Source organism: Rhipicephalus microplus, unplaced genomic scaffold (assembly GCF_043290135.1).
Source record: "Rhipicephalus microplus isolate Deutch F79 unplaced genomic scaffold, USDA_Rmic scaffold_53, whole genome shotgun sequence".
NCBI classification, from domain to species: domain Eukaryota; kingdom Metazoa; phylum Arthropoda; class Arachnida; order Ixodida; family Ixodidae; genus Rhipicephalus; species Rhipicephalus microplus.
In genome coordinates this window covers 2,290,541-2,310,559 of record NW_027464626.1, presented here as the reverse complement: position 1 = coordinate 2,310,559, position 20,019 = coordinate 2,290,541, and the positions used below count along the sequence as shown (strand labels likewise).

The 20,019-nt window shown below is 52.2% G+C and overlaps 5 non-coding genes across 5 annotated transcripts; 3 read left to right on the top strand and 2 right to left on the bottom strand.

Moving 5' to 3' along the window:
* Positions 1-211: 211 nt before the first annotated feature.
* TRNAN-GUU (transfer RNA asparagine (anticodon GUU)) lies at positions 212-285 on the bottom strand. Its single transcript has one exon. It is a non-coding gene; the product is annotated as a tRNA-Asn (tRNA).
* Positions 286-1,971: 1,686 nt separating this feature from the next.
* Positions 1,972-2,045, bottom strand: TRNAN-GUU (transfer RNA asparagine (anticodon GUU)). Its single transcript has one exon. It is a non-coding gene; the product is annotated as a tRNA-Asn (tRNA).
* Positions 2,046-8,070: 6,025 nt separating this feature from the next.
* On the top strand, positions 8,071-8,144 carry TRNAN-GUU (transfer RNA asparagine (anticodon GUU)). The gene has a single exon. It is a non-coding gene; the product is annotated as a tRNA-Asn (tRNA).
* A 4,796-nt stretch (positions 8,145-12,940) lies between these two features.
* Positions 12,941-13,014, top strand: TRNAN-GUU (transfer RNA asparagine (anticodon GUU)). The gene has a single exon. It is a non-coding gene; the product is annotated as a tRNA-Asn (tRNA).
* Positions 13,015-18,550: 5,536 nt separating this feature from the next.
* TRNAN-GUU (transfer RNA asparagine (anticodon GUU)) lies at positions 18,551-18,624 on the top strand. The gene has a single exon. It is a non-coding gene; the product is annotated as a tRNA-Asn (tRNA).
* The last annotated feature ends 1,395 nt before the right edge of the window (positions 18,625-20,019 follow it).

Here is a 20,019-nt window from a genome sequence, read left to right as displayed (position 1 = left end):
ACTCTCACCACCATCAGAACATATCTTCAAAGCTATCAACCCAAAGAAAAAAAACTGCCGCACCACCACCGGGTGGGCTCGAACTTCCAACTTTTCGGTTAACTGCAAATCGCGCTAGCCAACTGCGCCACGGAGACAGTCGTGCTCCACTCTCACCACCATCAGAACATATCTTCAAAGCTATCAGCGAAAAGAAAAAAAAGCGACACACCGTCCCCGGGTGGGCTCAAACCTCCAACCTCTCGGTTAACAGCCGATTGCGCTAGCCGATTGCGCCACGGAGACAGTCCTGCTATACTCTCACCACCATCAGAACATATCTTCAAAGCTATCAGTCCACAGAAAAAAAGCGCCGCACCATTTTGGGTGGGCTCGAACCTCCAACCTTTCGTCTAACAGCCGATGGCGCTAGCCAATTGCGCCACGGAGACACTGAGGCTCCACTTTCACCACCATCAGAACATATCTTCAAAGCTGTCAGCGCAAAAAAAGCGACACACCGTCCCCAGTGGGCTCGAAACTCCAAGCTTTCGGTTAACAGCCGATCACGCTAGCCAATTGCGCAACGGAGACAGTCCAGCTCCACTCTCACCACCATCAGAACATATCTTCAAAGCTATCAGCCCAAAGAAAAAAAGCGCCGCACTACCACCGGGTGGCCTCGAACCTCCAACCTTTCGGTTAACAGCTGATCGCGCTCGCCAATTGCGCCATGGAGACAGTCGTGCTCCACTATCACTACATCAGAACATATCTTAAAAGCTATCAGCCCAAAGAAAAAAAGCGGCGCACCACCCCCGGGTGGGCTCGAAACTCCAACCTTTCGGTTAACAGCTGATCACGCTAGCCAATTGCGCCACGGAGACAGTCCTGCTCCACTCTCACCACCATCAGAACATATCTTCAAAGCTATCAGCTCAAAGAAAAAAAAGCGCCGCGCCGCTACCGGGTGGGCTCGAACCTCCAACCTTTCGGTTAACAGCCGATCGCGCTCGCCAATTGCGCCATGGAGACAGTCGTGCTCCACTCTCACTAACATCAGAACATATCTTCAAAGCTATCAGCCAAAAGAAAAAAAGCGGCGCACCACCCCCGGGTGGGCTCGAACCTCCATCCTTTCTGTTAACAGCCGATCGCGCTAGCCAATTGCGCCACGGAGACAGTCGTGCTCCACTCTCACCACCATCAGAACATATCTTCAAAGCTATCAGCTCAAAGAAAAAAAGCGCCGCGCCGCTACCGGGTGGGCTCGAAACTCCAAGCTTTAGGTTAACAGCCGATCGCGCTAGCCAATTGCGCCACGGAGACAGTCCTGCTCTACTCTCACCACCATCAGAACATATCTTCAAAGCTATCAGCCCAAAGAAAAAAAGCGCCGCACCACCACCGGGTGGGCTCGAACCTCAAACATTTTTGTTAACAGCCGATCGCGCTAGCCAATTGCGCCACGGAGACAGTCCTGCTTCACTCTCACCACCATCAGAACATTTCTTCAGAGCTATCAGCCTAAAGAAAAAAAAGCGCCGCCCCACCACCTGGTGGGCTCGAACCTCCAACCTTTACGTTAACAGCGGATCGCGCTAGCCAATTGGGCCACGGAGACAGTCGTGCTCCACTCTCACCACCATTAGAACATATCTTCAAAGCTATCAGCGCAATGAAAAAAGAAACACACCACTCCCAGGAGGGCTCGAACCTCCAACCTTTCGCTTAACAGCCGATCGCGCTAGCAAATTGCGCCACGGAGGCAGTCCTGCTATAATCTCACCCCCATCAGAACATTTCTTCAGAGCTATCAGCCCAAAGAAAAAAAAGTGCCGCACCACCACCGGGTGGGCTCAAACCTCCAAACATTCAGTCAACAGCAGATCGCGCTAGCCAATTGCGCCACAGAGACAGTCGTGCTCCACTCTCACCACCATCAGAACATATCTTCAAAGCTATCAGCGAAAAGAAAAAAAAGCGACACACCGTCCCCGGGTGGGCTCAAACCTCCAACCTCTCGGTTAACAGCCGATCGCGCTAGCCGATTGCGCCACGGAGACAGTCCTGCTATACTCTCACCACCATCAGGACATATCTTCAAAGCTATCAGTCCAAAGAAAAAAAGCGACACACCGTCCCCAGTGGGCTCGAAACTCCAAGCTTTCGGTTAACAGCCGATCACGCTAGCCAATTGCGCAACGGAGACAGTCCAGCTCCACTCTCACCACCATCAGAACATATCTTCAAAGCTATCAGCCCAAAGAAAAAAAAGCGCCGCACTACCACCGGGTGGGCTCGAACCTCCAACCTTTCGGTTAACAGCCGATCGCGCTCGCCAATTGCGCCATGGAGACAGTCGTGCTCCACTCTCACTAACATCAGAACATATCTTCAAAGCTATCAGCCCAAAGAAAAAAAGCGGCGCACCACCCCCGGGTGGGCTCGAAACTCCAACCTTTCGGTTAACAGCCGATCGCGCTAGCCAATTGCGCCACGGAGACAGTCCTGCTCCACTCTCACCCCCATCAGAACATATCTTCAAAGCTATCAGCTCAAAGAAAAAAAAGCGCCGCGCCGCTACCGGGTGGGCTCGAAACTCCAAGCTTTCGGTTAACAGCCGATCGCGCTAGCCAATTGCGCCACGGAGACAGTCCTGCTCTACTCTCACCACCATCAGAACATATCTTCAAAGCTATCAGACCAAAGAAAAAAAGCGCCGCACCACCACCGGGTGGGCTCGAACCTCAAACATTTTTGTTAACAGTCGATCACGCTAGCCAATTGCGCCACGGAGACAGTCCTGCTTCACTCTCACCACCATCAGAACATATCTTCAAAGCTATCAGCCCATAGAAAAATAAGCCCACACCACCACTGGGTGGGCTCGAACCTCCAACCTTTTGGTTGTCTCCGTGACTGTCTCCGTGGCGCAATTGGCTAGCGTGATCGGCTGTTAACCGAAAGCTTGGAGTTTCGAGCCCACCCGGGGACGGTGTGTCGCTTTTTTTTCTTTCCGGTGATAGCTTTGAAGATATGTTCTGATGGTGGTGAAAGTGGAGCACGACTGTCTCCGTGGCGCAATTGGCTAGCGCGATCGGCTGTTAGACGAAAGGTTGGAGGTTCGAGCCCACCCGGAGTGGTGCGGCGCTTTTTTTCTTTGGACTGATAGCTTTGAAGATATGTTCTGATGGTGGTGAGAGTACATCAGGACTGTCTCCGTGGCGCAATTGGCTAGCGCGATTGGCTGTTAACCGAGAGGTTGGAGGTTTGAGCCCACCCGGGGACGGTGTGTCGCTTTTTTTTCTTTTCCCTGACAGCTTTGAAGATATGTTCTGATGGTGGTGAGAGTGGAGCACGACTGTCTCCGTGGCGCAATTGGCTAGCGCGATCTGCTGTTGACCGAAAGGTTGCAGGTTCGAGCCCACCTGTGGTGGTGCGGCGCTTCTTTTCCTTTGGGCTGATAGCTCTGAAGAAATGTTCGGACGGTGGTGAGAGTGGAGCACGACTGTCTCCGTGGCACAGTTGGCTAGCGCGATTTGCAGTTAACCAAAAATTTGGAGGTTCGAGTCCACCCGGTGGTGGTGCGGCACTTTTTTTTCTTTGAGCTGATAGCTTTGAAGATATGTTCTGATGGTGGTGAGAGTGAAGCAGGACTGTGTCCGTGGCGCCATTGGCTAGCGCGATCGACTGTTAACCAAAAGGTTTGAGGTTCGAGCCCACCCGGTGGTGGTGCGGCGCTTTTTTTCTTTGGGCTGATAGCTTTGAAGATATGTTCTGATGGTGGTGAGAGTAGAGCAGGACTGTCTCCGTGGCGCAATTGGCTAGCGCGATCGGCTGTTAACCGAAAGCTTGAAGTTTCGAGCCCACCCGGTAGTGGCTCGGCGCTTTTTTTTTATTTGAGCAGATAGCTTTGAAGATATGTTCTGATGGTGGTGAGAGTGGAGCAGGACTGTCTCCGTGGCGCAATTGGCTAGCGCGATCGGCTGTTAACCGAAAGGGTTGAGTTTCTAGCCCACCCGGGGACGGTGTGTCGCTTTTTTTTTCTTTGCGCTGATAGCTTTGAAGATATGTTCTGATGGTGGTGAGAGTGGAGCAGGACTGTCTCCGTGGCGCAATTGGCTAGCGCGATCGGCTGTTAACCGAAAGCTTGGAGTTTCGAGCCCACCCGGTATTGGTGCGGCGCTTTTTTTTTCTTTGAGCTGATAGCTTTGAAGATATGTTCTGATGGTGGTGAGAGTAGAGCAGGACTGTCTCCGTGGCGCAATTGGCTAGCGCGATCGGCTGTTAACCGAAAAGTTGGAGTTTCGAGCCCACCCGGGGACGGTGTGTCGCTTTTTTTTCTTTGCGCTGATTGCTTTGAAGATATGTTCTGATGGTGGTAAAAGTGGAGCACGACTGTCTCCGTGGCGCAATTGGCTAGCGCGATCGGCTGTTAGACGAAAGGTTGGAGGTTCGAGCCCACCCGGAGTGGTGCGGCGCTTTTTTTCTTTGGACTGATAGCTTTGAAGATATGTTCTGATGGTGGTGAGAGTATATCAGGACTGTCTCCGTGGCGCAATTGGCTAGCGCGATCGGCTGTTAACCGAGAGGTTGGAGGTTTGAGCCAACCCAGGGACGGTGTGTCGCTTTTTTTTCTTTTCCCTGACAGCTTTGAAGATATGCTCTGATGGTGGTGAGAGTGGAGCACGACTGTCTCCGTGGCGCAATTGGCTAGCGCGATCTGCTGTTGACCGAAAGGTTGCAGGTTCGAGCCCACCCGGTGGTGGTGCGGCGCCTCTTTTCCTTTGGGCTGATAGCTGTGAAGAAATGTTCGGACGGTGGTGAGAGTGGAGCACGACTGTCTCCGTGGCACAGTTGGCTAGCGCGATTTGCAGTTAACCAAAAATTTGGAGGTTCGAGCCCACCCGGTGGTGGTGCGGCACTTTTTTTTCTTTGGGCTGATAGCTTTGAAGATATGTTCTGATGGTGGTGAGAGTGAAGCAGGACTGTCTCCGTGGCGCCATTGGCTAGCGCGATTGACTGTTAACCAAAAGGTTTGAGGTTCGAGCCCACCCGGTGGTGGTGCGGCGCTTTTTTTCTATGGGCTGATAGCTTTGAAGATATGTTCTGATGGTGGTGAGAGTAGAGCAGGACTGTCTCCGTGGCGCAATTGGCTAGCGTGATCGGCTGTTAACCGAAAGCTTGGAGTTTCGAGCCCACCCGGTAGTGGCTCGGCGCTTTTTTTTATTTGAGCAGATAGCTTTGAAGATATGTTCTGATGGTGGTGAGAGTGGAGCAGGACTGTCTCCGTGGCGCAATTGGCTAGCGCGATCGGCTGTTAACCGAAAGGTTTGAGTTTCTAGCCCACCCGGGGACGGTGTGTCGCTTTTTTTTTCTTTGCGCTGATAGCTTTGAAGATATGTTCTGATGGTGGTGAGAGTGGAGCAGGACTGCCTCCGTGGCGCAATTGGCTAGCGCGATCGGCTGTTAACCGAAAGCTTGGAGTTTCGAGCCCACCCGGTATTGGTGCGGCGCTTTTTTTTTCTTTGAGCTGATAGCTTTGAAGATATGTTCTGATGGTGGTGAGAGTAGAGCAGGACTGTCTCCGTGGCGCAATTGGCTAGCGCGATCGGCTGTTAACCTAAAAGTTGGAGTTTCGAGCCCACCCGGGGACGGTGTGTCGCTTTTTTTGCGCTGATAGCTTTGAAGATATGTTCTGATGGTGGTAAAAGTGGAGCCTCACTGTCTCCGTGGCGCAATTGGCTAGCGCGATCGGCTGTTAGACGAAAGGCTGGAGGTTCGAGCCCCCCCCGGAGTGGTGCGGCGATTTTTTTTTCTTTGGACTGATAGCTTTGAAGATATGTTCTGATGGTGGTGAGAGTATAGCAGGACTGTCTCCGTGGCGCTATTGGCTAGCGCGATCGGCTGTTAACCGAGAGGTTGGAGGTTTGAGCCCACCCGGGGACGGTGTGTCGCTTTTTTTTCTTTTTTTGACAGCTTTGAAGTTATGTTCTGATGGTGGTGAGAGTGGAGCACGACTGTCTCCGTGGCACAATTGGCTAGCGCGATCTGCTGTTGACCGAAAGGTTGCAGGTTCGAGCCCACCCGGTGGTGGTGCGGCGCTTCTTTTTCTTTGGTCTGATAGCTGTGAAGAAATGTTCGGACGGTGGAGAGAGTGGAGCACGACTGTCTCCGTGGCGCAGTTGGCTAGCGCAATTTGCAGTTAACCAAAAAGTTGGAGGTTCGAGCCCACCCGGTGGTGGTGCGGCACTTTTTTTTCTTTGGGCTGATAGCTTTGAAGATATGTTCTGATGGTATTGAGAGTATAGCAGGACTGTCTCCGTGGCGCAATTTGCTAGCGCGATCAGCTGTTAGGCGAAAGGTTGGAGGTTCGAGCCCTCCCGGGAGTGGTGTGTTGCTTTTTTTTGCGCTGATAACTTTGAAGATATGTTCTGATGGTGGTGAGAGTAGAGCAGGACTGTCTCCGTGGCGCAATTGGCTAGCGCGATCGGGTGTTAACCGAAAGCTTGGAGTTTCGAGCCCACCCGGTGGTAGTGCGGCGCTTTTTTTTTTCTTTGGGCTGATAGCTTTGAAGATATGTTCTGATGGTGGTGAGAGTGGAGCACGACTCTCTCCGTGGCGCAATTGGCTAGCGCGATCGGCTGTTATCCGAAAGGTTGGAGGTTTGAGCCCACCCGGTGGTGGTGTGGGCTTATTTTTCTATGGGCTGATAGCTTTAGAGATATGTTCTTATGGTGGTGAGAGTGAAGCAGGACTGTCTCCGTGGCGCAATTGGCTAGCGCGATTGACTGTTAACCAAAAGGTTCGAGGTTCGAGCCCACCCGGTGGTGGTGCGGCGCTTTTTTTCTTTGGGCTGATAGCTTTGAAAATATGTTCTGATGGTGGTGAGAGTAGAGCAGGACTGTCTTCGTGGCGCAATTGGCTAGCGCGATCGGCTGTTAACCGAAAGCTTGGAGTTTCGAGCCCACCCGGTAGTGGCTCGGCGCTTTTTTTTCTTTGAGCTGATAGCTTTGAAGATATGTTCTGATGGTGGTGAGAGTGGAGCAGGGCTGTCTCCGTGGCGCAATTGGCTAGCGCGATCGGCTGTTAACCGAAAGGTTGGAGTTTCGAGCCCACCCGGGGACGGTGTGTCGCTTTTTTTTCTTTGCGCTGATAGCTTTGAAGATATGTTCTGATGGTGGTGAGAGTGGAGCAGGACTGTCTCCGTGGCGCAATTGGCTAGCGCGATCGGCTGTTAACTGAAAGCTTGGAGTTTCGAGCCCACCCGGTAGTGGTGCGGCGCTTTTTTTTCTTTGACCTGATAGCTTTGAAGATATGTTCTGATGGTGGTGAGAGTAGAGCAGGACTGTCTCCGTGGCGCAATTGGCTAGCGCGATCGGCTGTTAACCGAAAAGTTGAAGTTTCGAGACCACCCGGGGACGGTGTGTCGCTTTTTTTTCTTTGCGCTGATTGCTTTGAAGATATGTTCTAATGGTGGTGAGAGTGGAGCACGACTGTCTCCGTGACGCAATTGGCTATCGCGATCGGCTGTTAACAGAAAGGATGGAGGTTCGAGCCCGGCCGGGAGTGGTGCGGCGCTTTTTTTTCTTTGGGCTGATAGCTTTGAAGATATGTTCTGATGTTGGTGAGAGTGGAGCATGACTGTCTCCATGGCGCAATTGGCGAGCGCGATCGGCTGTTAACCGAAAAGTTGGAGGTTAGAGCCCACCCGGTGGTAGTGCGGCGCTTTTTTATTCTTTGTGCTGATAGCTTTGAAGATATGTTCTGATGGTGGTGAGAGTGGAGCATGACTGTTTCCGTGGCGCAATCGGCTAGCGTGATCGGCTGTTAACCGAGAGCTTGGAGTTTCGAGCCCACCCAGGGACAGTGTGTCGCTTTTTTTCTTTGCGGTGATAGCTTTGAAAATATGTTCTGATGGTGGTGAAAGTGGAGCACGACTGTCTCCGTGGCGCAATTGGCTAGCGCGATCGGCTGTTAGACGAAAAGTTGGAGGTTCGAGCCCACCCGGAGTGGTGCGGCGCTTTTTTTCTTTGGACTGATAGCTTTGAAGATATGTTCTGATGGTGGTGAGAGTATAGCAGGACTGTCTCCGTGGCGCAATTGGCTAGCGCGATCGGCTGTTAACCGAGAGGTTGGAGGTTTGAGCCCACCCGGGGACGATGTGTCGCTTTTTTTTTCTTTTCGCTGATAGCTTTGAAGATATGTTTTTATGGTGGTGAGAGTGGAGCACGACTGTCTCTGTGGCGCCATTGGCTAGCGCGACCGGCTATTAACCGAAAGGTTGGAGGTTCGAGCCCACCCGGTGGTGGTGCGGCGCTTTTTTTTTCTTTGGGCTGATAGCTCCGAAGAAATGTTCTGACGGTGGTGAGAGTGGAGCACGACTGTCTCCGTGGCGCAATTGGCTAGCGCTATCGGCTGTTAACCGAAGGGTTGGAGGTTCGAGCCCTCCCGGGAGTGGTGTGTTGCTTTTTTTCTTTGGGCTGATAGCTTTAAAGATATGTTCTGATGTTGGCTAGAGTGGAGCAGGACAGTCTCCGTGGCGCAATTGGCTAGCGCGTTCGGCCGTTAACCGAAAGGTTAAAGGTTCGAGCACACCCGGTGGTGGTGCGGGCTTTTTTCTATGAGCTGATAGCTTTGAAGATTTGTACTGATGGTGGTGAGAGTGAAGCAGGACTGTCTCCGTGGCGCAGTTGGCTAGCGCGATCGACTGTTAACCGAAAGGTTGGTGGTCCGAGCCCACCCGGTGGTGGTGCGGCGCTTTTTTTCTTTGGGCTGATAGCTTTGAAGATATGTTCTGATGGTGGTGAGAGTGGAGCAGGACTGTCTCCGTGGCGCAATTGGCTAGCGCGATCGGCTGTTAACCGAAAGCTTGGAGTTTCGAGCCCACCCGGTAGTTGCGCGGCGCTTTTTTTTCTTTGAGCTGATAGCTTTGAAGATATGTTCTGATGGTGGTGAGAGTGGAGCAGGACTGTCTCCGTGGCGCAATTGGCTAGCGCGATCGGCTGTTAACTGAAAGGTTTGAGTTTCGAGCCCACCCGGGGACGGTGTGTCGCTTTTTTTTCTTTGCGCTGATAGCTTTGAAGATATGTTCTGATGGTGGTGAGAGTGGAGCAGGACTGTCTCCGTGGCGCAATTGGCTAGCGCGATCGGCTGTTAACTGAAAGCTTGGAGTTTCGAGCCCACCCGGTATTGGTGCGGCACTTTTTTTTTCTTTGAGCTGATAGCTTTGAAGATATGTTCTGATGGTGGTGAGAGTAGAGCAGGACTGTCTCCGTGGCGCAATTGGCTAGCGCGATCGTCTGTTAACCGAAAAGTTGGAGTTTGGAGCCCACCCGGGGACGGTGTATCGCTTTTTTTTCTTTGCGCTGATTGCTTTGAAGATATGTTCTAATGGTGGTGAGAGTGGAGCACGACTGTCTCCGTGACGCAATTGGCTATCGCGATCGGCTGTTAACAGAAAGGATGGAGGTTCGAGCCCGGCCGGGGGTGGTGCGGCGCTTTTTTTTCTTTGGGCTGATAGCTTTGAAGATATGTTCTGATGTTGGTGAGAGTGGAGCACGACTGTCTCCATGGCGCAATTGGCGAGCGAGATCGGCTGTTAACCGAAAGGTTGGAGGTTAGAGCCCACCCGATGGTAGTGCGGCGCTTTTTTTTTCTTTGGGCTGATAGCTTTGAAGATATGTTCTGATGGTGGTGAGAGTGGAGCATGACTGTCTCCGTGGCGCAATTGGCTAGCGTGATCGGCTGTTAACCGAAAGCTTGGAGTTTCGAGCCAGCCCGGGGACGGTGTGTCGCTTTTTTTTCTTTCCGGTGATAGCTTTGAAGATATGTTCTGATGGTGGTTAAAGTGGAGCACGACTGTCTCCGTGGCGCAATTGGCTAGCGCGATCGGCTGTTGGACGAAAGCTTGGAGGTTCGAGCCCACCCGGAGTGGTGCGGCGCTTTTTTTCTTTGGACTGATAGCTTTGAAGATATGTTTAGATGGTAGTGAGAGTATAGCAGGGCTGTCTCCGTGGCGCGATTGGCTAGCGCGATCGGCTGTTAACCGAAAGGTTGGAGGTTCGCGCTCACCCGGTGGTGGTGGGGCTTATTTTTCTATGGGCTGATAGCTTTAGAGATATGTTCTTATGGTGGTGAGAGTGAAGAAGGACTGTCTCCGTGGCGCAATTGGCTAGCGCGATCGACTGTTAACCAAAAGGTTTGAGGTTCTAGCCCACCCGGTGGTGGTGCGGCGCTTTTTTTCTTTGGGCTTATAGCTTTGAAGATATGTTCTGATGGTGGTGAGAGTAGAGCAGGACTGTCTTCGTGGCGCAATTAGCTAGCGCGATCGGCTGTTAACAGAAAGCTTGGAGTTTCGAGCCCACCCGGTAGTGGCTCGGCGCTTTTTTTTCTTTGATCTGATAGCTTTGAAGATATGTTCTGATGGTGGTGAGAGTGGAGCAGGACTGTCTCCGTGGCGCAATTGGCTAGCGCGATCGGCTGTTAACCGAAAGGTTGGAGTTTCGAGCCCACCAGGGGACGGTGTGTCGCTTTTTTTTTCTTTGCGCTGATAGCTTTGAAGATATGTTCTGATGGTGGTGAGAGTGGAGCAGGACTGTCTTCGTGGCGCAATTGGCTAGCGCGATCGGCTGTTATCCGAAAGGTTGGAGGTTCGCGCTCACCCAGTGGTGGTGTGGGCTTATTTTTCCATGGGCTGATAGCTTTAGAGATATGTTCTTATGGTGGTGAGAGTGAAGCAGGACTGTCTCCGTGGCGCAATTGGCTAGCGCGATCGACTGTTAACCAAAAGGTTTGAGGTTCTAGCCCACCCGGTGGTGGTGCGGCGCTTTTTTTCTTTGGGCTGATAGCTTTGAAGATATGTTCTGATGGTGGTGAGAGTGGAGCATGACTGTTTCCGTGGCGCAATCGGCTAGCGTGATCGGCTGTTAACCGAAAGCTTGGAGTTTCGAGCCCACCCGGGGACAGTGTGTCGTTTTTTTTTCTTTGCGGTGATAGCTTTGAAGATATGTTTTGATGGTGGTGAAAGTGGAGCACGACTGTCTCCGTGGCGCAATCGGCTAGCGCGATCGGCTGTTAGACGAAAGGTTGGAGGTTCGAGCCCACCGGGAGTGGTGCGGCGCTTTTTTTCTTTGGACTGATAGCTTTCAAGATATGTTCTGATGGTGGTGAGAGTATAGCAGGACTGTCTCCGTGGCGCGATTGGCTAGCGCGATCGGCTGTTAACCGAGAGGTTGGAGGTTTGAGCCCACCCGGGGACGGTGTGTCGCTTTTTTTCTCTTTTCGCAGATAGCTTTGAAGATATGTTCTGATTGTGGTGAGAGTGGAGCATGACTGTCTCTGTGGCGCCATTGGCTAGCGCGATCAGCTGTTAACCGAAAGGTTGGAGGTTCGAGCCCACCCGGTGGTGGTGCGGCGCTTTTTTTTCTTTGGGCTGATAGCTGCGAAGAAATGTTCTGACGGTGGTGAGAGTGGAGCACGAATGTCTCTGTGGCGCAATTGGCTAGCGCTATCGGCTGTTAACCGAAAGGTTGGAGGTTCGAGCCCTCCCGGGAGTGGTGTGTCGCTTTTTTTCTTTGGGCTGATAGCTTTAAAGATATGTTCTGATGTTGGCTAGAGTGGAGCAGGACAGTCTCAGTGGCGCAATTGGCTAGGGCGTTCGGCCGTTAACCGAAAGGTTAAAGGTTCGAGCACACCCGGTGGTGGTGCGGGCTTTTTTCTATGGGCTGATAGCTTTGAAGATATGTACTGATGGTGGTGAGAGTGAAGCAGGACTGTCTGCGTGGCGCAGTTGGCTAGCGCGGTCGACTGTTAACCGAAAGGTTGGAGGTTCGAGCCCACCCGGTGGTGGTGTGGCGCTTTTTTTCTAAAGGCTGATAGCTTTGAAGATATGTTCTGATGGTGGTGAGAGTAGAGCAGGACTGTCTCCGTGGCGCAATTGGCTAGCGCGATCGGCTGTTAACCGAAAGCTTGGAGTTTCGAGCCCACCCGGGGACGGTGTGTCGCTTTTTTTTTCTTTGCGCTGATAGCTTTGAAGATATGTTCTGATGGTGGTGAGAGTGGAGCAGGACTGTCTCAGTGGCGCAATTGGCTAGCGCGATCGGCTGTTAACCGAAAGCTTGCAGTTTCGAGCCCACCCGGTATTGGTGCGGCACTTTTTTTTCTTTGAGCTGATAGCTTTGAAGATATGTTCTGATGGTGGTGAGAGTAGAGCAGGACTGTCTCCGTGGCGCAATTGGCTAGCGCGATCGGCTGTTAACCGAAAAGTTGGAGTTTCGAGCCCACCCGGGGACAGTGTGTCGCTTTTTTTTCTTTGCGCTGATTGCTTTGAAGATATGTTCTAATGGTGGTGAGAGTGGAGCACGACTGTCTCCGTGACGCAATTGGCTATCGCGATCGGCTTTTAACAGAAAGGATGGACGTTCGAGCCCGGCCGGGGGTGGTGCGGCGCTTTTTTTTCTTTGGGCTGATAGCTTTGAAGATATGTTCTGATGTTGGTGAGAGTGGAGCATGACTGTCTCCATGGCGCAATTGGCGAGCGCGATCGGCTGTTAACCGAAAAGTTGGAGGTTAGAGCCCACCCGGTGGTAGTGCGGCGCTTTTTTATTCTTTGTGCTGATAGCTTTGAAGATATGTTCTGATGGTGGTGAGAGTGGAGCATGACTGTTTCCGTGGCGCAATCGGCTAGCGTGATCGGCTGTTAACCGAGAGCTTGGAGTTTCGAGCCCACCCAGGGACAGTGTGTCGCTTTTTTTCTTTGCGGTGATAGCTTTGAAAATATGTTCTGATGGTGGTGAAAGTGGAGCACGACTGTCTCCGTGGCGCAATTGGCTAGCGCGATCGGCTGTTAGACGAAAAGTTGGAGGTTCGAGCCCACCCGGAGTGGTGCGGCGCTTTTTTTCTTTGGACTGATAGCTTTGAAGATATGTTCTGATGGTGGTGAGAGTATAGCAGGACTGTCTCCGTGGCGCAATTGGCTAGCGCGATCGGCTGTTAACCGAGAGGTTGGAGGTTTGAGCCCACCCGGGGACGATGTGTCGCTTTTTTTTTCTTTTCGCTGATAGCTTTGAAGATATGTTTTTATGGTGGTGAGAGTGGAGCACGACTGTCTCTGTGGCGCCATTGGCTAGCGCGACCGGCTATTAACCGAAAGGTTGGAGGTTCGAGCCCACCCGGTGGTGGTGCGGCGCTTTTTTTTTCTTTGGGCTGATAGCTCCGAAGAAATGTTCTGACGGTGGTGAGAGTGGAGCACGACTGTCTCCGTGGCGCAATTGGCTAGCGCTATCGGCTGTTAACCGAAGGGTTGGAGGTTCGAGCCCTCCCGGGAGTGGTGTGTTGCTTTTTTTCTTTGGGCTGATAGCTTTAAAGATATGTTCTGATGTTGGCTAGAGTGGAGCAGGACAGTCTCCGTGGCGCAATTGGCTAGCGCGTTCGGCCGTTAACCGAAAGGTTAAAGGTTCGAGCACACCCGGTGGTGGTGCGGGCTTTTTTCTATGAGCTGATAGCTTTGAAGATTTGTACTGATGGTGGTGAGAGTGAAGCAGGACTGTCTCCGTGGCGCAGTTGGCTAGCGCGATCGACTGTTAACCGAAAGGTTGGTGGTCCGAGCCCACCCGGTGGTGGTGCGGCGCTTTTTTTCTTTGGGCTGATAGCTTTGAAGATATGTTCTGATGGTGGTGAGAGTGGAGCAGGACTGTCTCCGTGGCGCAATTGGCTAGCGCGATCGGCTGTTAACCGAAAGCTTGGAGTTTCGAGCCCACCCGGTAGTTGCGCGGCGCTTTTTTTTCTTTGAGCTGATAGCTTTGAAGATATGTTCTGATGGTGGTGAGAGTGGAGCAGGACTGTCTCCGTGGCGCAATTGGCTAGCGCGATCGGCTGTTAACTGAAAGGTTTGAGTTTCGAGCCCACCCGGGGACGGTGTGTCGCTTTTTTTTCTTTGCGCTGATAGCTTTGAAGATATGTTCTGATGGTGGTGAGAGTGGAGCAGGACTGTCTCCGTGGCGCAATTGGCTAGCGCGATCGGCTGTTAACTGAAAGCTTGGAGTTTCGAGCCCACCCGGTATTGGTGCGGCACTTTTTTTTTCTTTGAGCTGATAGCTTTGAAGATATGTTCTGATGGTGGTGAGAGTAGAGCAGGACTGTCTCCGTGGCGCAATTGGCTAGCGCGATCGTCTGTTAACCGAAAAGTTGGAGTTTGGAGCCCACCCGGGGACGGTGTATCGCTTTTTTTTCTTTGCGCTGATTGCTTTGAAGATATGTTCTAATGGTGGTGAGAGTGGAGCACGACTGTCTCCGTGACGCAATTGGCTATCGCGATCGGCTGTTAACAGAAAGGATGGAGGTTCGAGCCCGGCCGGGGGTGGTGCGGCGCTTTTTTTTCTTTGGGCTGATAGCTTTGAAGATATGTTCTGATGTTGGTGAGAGTGGAGCACGACTGTCTCCATGGCGCAATTGGCGAGCGAGATCGGCTGTTAACCGAAAGGTTGGAGGTTAGAGCCCACCCGATGGTAGTGCGGCGCTTTTTTTTTCTTTGGGCTGATAGCTTTGAAGATATGTTCTGATGGTGGTGAGAGTGGAGCATGACTGTCTCCGTGGCGCAATTGGCTAGCGTGATCGGCTGTTAACCGAAAGCTTGGAGTTTCGAGCCAGCCCGGGGACGGTGTGTCGCTTTTTTTTCTTTCCGGTGATAGCTTTGAAGATATGTTCTGATGGTGGTTAAAGTGGAGCACGACTGTCTCCGTGGCGCAATTGGCTAGCGCGATCGGCTGTTGGACGAAAGCTTGGAGGTTCGAGCCCACCCGGAGTGGTGCGGCGCTTTTTTTCTTTGGACTGATAGCTTTGAAGATATGTTTAGATGGTAGTGAGAGTATAGCAGGGCTGTCTCCGTGGCGCGATTGGCTAGCGCGATCGGCTGTTAACCGAAAGGTTGGAGGTTCGCGCTCACCCGGTGGTGGTGGGGCTTATTTTTCTATGGGCTGATAGCTTTAGAGATATGTTCTTATGGTGGTGAGAGTGAAGAAGGACTGTCTCCGTGGCGCAATTGGCTAGCGCGATCGACTGTTAACCAAAAGGTTTGAGGTTCTAGCCCACCCGGTGGTGGTGCGGCGCTTTTTTTCTTTGGGCTTATAGCTTTGAAGATATGTTCTGATGGTGGTGAGAGTAGAGCAGGACTGTCTTCGTGGCGCAATTAGCTAGCGCGATCGGCTGTTAACAGAAAGCTTGGAGTTTCGAGCCCACCCGGTAGTGGCTCGGCGCTTTTTTTTCTTTGATCTGATAGCTTTGAAGATATGTTCTGATGGTGGTGAGAGTGGAGCAGGACTGTCTCCGTGGCGCAATTGGCTAGCGCGATCGGCTGTTAACCGAAAGGTTGGAGTTTCGAGCCCACCAGGGGACGGTGTGTCGCTTTTTTTTTCTTTGCGCTGATAGCTTTGAAGATATGTTCTGATGGTGGTGAGAGTGGAGCAGGACTGTCTTCGTGGCGCAATTGGCTAGCGCGATCGGCTGTTATCCGAAAGGTTGGAGGTTCGCGCTCACCCAGTGGTGGTGTGGGCTTATTTTTCCATGGGCTGATAGCTTTAGAGATATGTTCTTATGGTGGTGAGAGTGAAGCAGGACTGTCTCCGTGGCGCAATTGGCTAGCGCGATCGACTGTTAACCAAAAGGTTTGAGGTTCTAGCCCACCCGGTGGTGGTGCGGCGCTTTTTTTCTTTGGGCTGATAGCTTTGAAGATATGTTCTGATGGTGGTGAGAGTGGAGCATGACTGTTTCCGTGGCGCAATCGGCTAGCGTGATCGGCTGTTAACCGAAAGCTTGGAGTTTCGAGCCCACCCGGGGACAGTGTGTCGTTTTTTTTTCTTTGCGGTGATAGCTTTGAAGATATGTTTTGATGGTGGTGAAAGTGGAGCACGACTGTCTCCGTGGCGCAATCGGCTAGCGCGATCGGCTGTTAGACGAAAGGTTGGAGGTTCGAGCCCACCGGGAGTGGTGCGGCGCTTTTTTTCTTTGGACTGATAGCTTTCAAGATATGTTCTGATGGTGGTGAGAGTATAGCAGGACTGTCTCCGTGGCGCGATTGGCTAGCGCGATCGGCTGTTAACCGAGAGGTTGGAGGTTTGAGCCCACCCGGGGACGGTGTGTCGCTTTTTTTCTCTTTTCGCAGATAGCTTTGAAGATATGTTCTGATTGTGGTGAGAGTGGAGCATGACTGTCTCTGTGGCGCCATTGGCTAGCGCGATCAGCTGTTAACCGAAAGGTTGGAGGTTCGAGCCCACCCGGTGGTGGTGCGGCGCTTTTTTTTCTTTGGGCTGATAGCTGCGAAGAAATGTTCTGACGGTGGTGAGAGTGGAGCACGAATGTCTCTGTGGCGCAATTGGCTAGCGCTATCGGCTGTTAACCGAAAGGTTGGAGGTTCGAGCCCTCCCGGGAGTGGTGTGTCGCTTTTTTTCTTTGGGCTGATAGCTTTAAAGATATGTTCTGATGTTGGCTAGAGTGGAGCAGGACAGTCTCAGTGGCGCAATTGGCTAGGGCGTTCGGCCGTTAACCGAAAGGTTAAAGGTTCGAGCACACCCGGTGGTGGTGCGGGCTTTTTTCTATGGGCTGATAGCTTTGAAGATATGTACTGATGGTGGTGAGAGTGAAGCAGGACTGTCTGCGTGGCGCAGTTGGCTAGCGCGGTCGACTGTTAACCGAAAGGTTGGAGGTTCGAGCCCACCCGGTGGTGGTGTGGCGCTTTTTTTCTAAAGGCTGATAGCTTTGAAGATATGTTCTGATGGTGGTGAGAGTAGAGCAGGACTGTCTCCGTGGCGCAATTGGCTAGCGCGATCGGCTGTTAACCGAAAGCTTGGAGTTTCGAGCCCACCCGGGGACGGTGTGTCGCTTTTTTTTTCTTTGCGCTGATAGCTTTGAAGATATGTTCTGATGGTGGTGAGAGTGGAGCAGGACTGTCTCAGTGGCGCAATTGGCTAGCGCGATCGGCTGTTAACCGAAAGCTTGCAGTTTCGAGCCCACCCGGTATTGGTGCGGCACTTTTTTTTCTTTGAGCTGATAGCTTTGAAGATATGTTCTGATGGTGGTGAGAGTAGAGCAGGACTGTCTCCGTGGCGCAATTGGCTAGCGCGATCGGCTGTTAACCGAAAAGTTGGAGTTTCGAGCCCACCCGGGGACAGTGTGTCGCTTTTTTTTCTTTGCGCTGATTGCTTTGAAGATATGTTCTAATGGTGGTGAGAGTGGAGCACGACTGTCTCCGTGACGCAATTGGCTATCGCGATCGGCTTTTAACAGAAAGGATGGACGTTCGAGCCCGGCCGGGGGTGGTGCGGCGCTTTTTTTTCTTTGGGCTGATAGCTTTGAAGATATGTTCTGATGTTGGTGAGAGTGGAGCACGACTGTCTGCATGGCGCAATTGGCGAGCGAGATCGGCTGTTAACCGAAAGGTTGGAGGTTAGAGCCCACCCGGTGGTAGTGCGGCACTTTTTTTTTCTTTGGGCTGATAGCTTTGAAGATATGTTCTGATGGTGGTGAGAGTGGAGCAGGACTGTCTCCGTGGCGCAATTGTCTAGCGCGATCGACTGTTAACCAAAAGGTTTGAGGTTCTAGCCCACCCGGTGGTGGTGCGGCGCTTTTTTTCTTTGGGCTGATAGCTTTGAAGATATGTTCTGATGGTGGTGAGAGTAGAGCAGGACTGTCTTCGTGGCGCAATTGGCTAGCGCGATCGTCTGTTAACCGAAAGCTTGGAGTTTCGAGCCCACCCGGTAGTGGCTCGGCGCTTTTTTTTCTTTGAGCTGGTAGCTTTAACGATATGTTCTGATGGTGGTGAGAGTGAAGCAGGACTGTCTCCGTGGCGCAATTGGCTAGCGCGATCGGCTGTTAACCGAAAGGTTGGAGTTTCGAGCCCACCTGGGGACGGTGTGTCGCTTTTTTTTCTTTGCGCTGATAGCTTTGAAGATATGTTCTGATGGTGGTGAGAGTGGAGCAGGACTGTCTTCGTGGCGCAATTGGCTAGCGCGATCGGCTGTTAACTGAAAGCTTGGAGTTTCGAGACCACCCGGTAGTGGTGCGGCGCTTTTTTTTCTTTGAGCTGATAGCTTTGAAGATATGTTCTGATGTTGGTGAGAGTGGAGCACGACTGTCTCCATGGCGCAATTGGCGAGCGCGATCGGCTGTTAACCGAAAGGTTGGAGGTTAGAGCCCACCCGGTGGTAGTGCGGCGCTTTTTTTTTCTTTGGGCCGATAGCTTTGAAGATATGTTCTGATGGTGGTGAGAGTGGAGCATGACTGTTTCCGTGGCGCAATCGGCTAGCGTGATCGGCTGCTAACCGAAAGCTTGGAGTTTCGAGCCCACCCGGGGACAGTGTGTCGTTTTTTTTCTTTGCGGTGATAGCTTTGAAGATATGTTTTGATGGTGGTGAAAGTGGAGCACGACTGTCTCCGTGGCGCAATCGGCCAGCGCGATCGGCTGTTAGACGAAAGGTTGGAGGTTCGAGCCCACCCGGAGTGGTGCGGCGCTTTTTTTCTTTGGACTGATAGCTTTCAAGATATGTTCTGATGGTGGTGAGAGTATAGCAGGACTGTCTCCGTGGCGCAATTGGCTAGCGCGATCGGCTGTTAACCGAGAGGTTGGAGGTTTGAGCCCACCCGGGGACGGTGTGTCGCTTTTTTTCTCTTTTCGCTGATAGCTTTGAAGATATGTTCTGATTGTGGTGAGAGTGGAGCACGACTGTCTCTGTGGCGCCATTGGCTAGCGCGATCAGCTGTTAACCGAAAGGTTGGAGGTTCGAGCCCACCCGGTGGTGGTGCGGCGCTTTTTTTTCTTTGGGCTGCTAGCTGCGAAGAAATGTTCTGACGGTGGTGAGAGTGGAGCACGAATGTCTCTGTGCCGCAATTGGCTAGCGCTATCGGCTGTTAACCGAAAGGTTGGAGGTTGGAGCCCTCCCGGGAGTGGTGTGTCTCTTTTTTTCTTTGGGCTGATAGCTTTAAAGATATGTTCTGATGTTGGCTAGAGTGGAGCAGGACAGTCTCAGTGGCGCAATTGGCTAGCGCGATCGGCTGTTAACCGAAAGCTTGGAGTTTCGAGCCCACCCGGTAGTGGCTCGGCGCTTTTTTTTCTTTGAGCTGATAGCTTTGAAGATATGTTCTGATGGTGGTGAGAGTGGAGCAGGACTGTCTCCGTGGCGCAATTGGCTAGCGCGATCGGCTGTTAACCGAAAGGTTGGAGTTTCGAGCCCACCTGGGGACGGTGTGTCGCTTTTTTTTTCTTTGCGCTGATAGCTTTGAAGATATGTTCTGATGGTGGTGAGAGTGGAGCAGGACTGTCTTCGTGGCGCAATTGGCTAGCGCGATCGGCTGTTAACTGAAAGCTTGGAGTTTCGAGCCCACCCGGTAGTGGTGCGGCACTTTTTTTTCTTTGAGCTGATAGCTTTGAAGATATGTTCTGATGGTGGTGAGAGTAGAGCAGTACTGTCTCCGTGGCGCAATTGGCTAGCGCGATCGGCTGTTAACCGAAAAGTTGGAGTTTCGAGACCACCCGGGGACGGTGTGTCGCTTTTTTTTCTTTGCGCTGATTGCTTTGAAGATATGTTCTAATGGTGGTGAGAGTGGAGCACGACTGTCTCCGTGACGCAATTGGCTATCGCGATCGGCTGTTAACAGAAAGGATGGAGGTTCGAGCCCGGCCGGGAGGGGTGCGGCGCTTTTTTTTCTTTGGGCTGATAGCTTTGAAGATATGTTCTGATGTTGGTGAGAGTGGAGCACGACTGTCTCCATGGCGCAATTGGCGAGCGCGATCGGCTGTTAACCGAAAGGTTGGAGGTTAGAGCCCACCCGGTGGTAGTGCGGCGCTTTTTTTTTCTTTGGGCCGATAGCTTTGAAGATATGTTCTGATGGTGGTGAGAGTGGAGCATGACTGTTTCCGTGGCGCAATCGGCTAGCGTGATCGGCTGTTAACCGAAAGCTTGGAGTTTCGAGCCCACCCGGGGACAGTGTGTCGTTTTTTTTTCTTTGCGGTGATAGCTTTGAAGATATGTTTTGATGGTGGTGAAA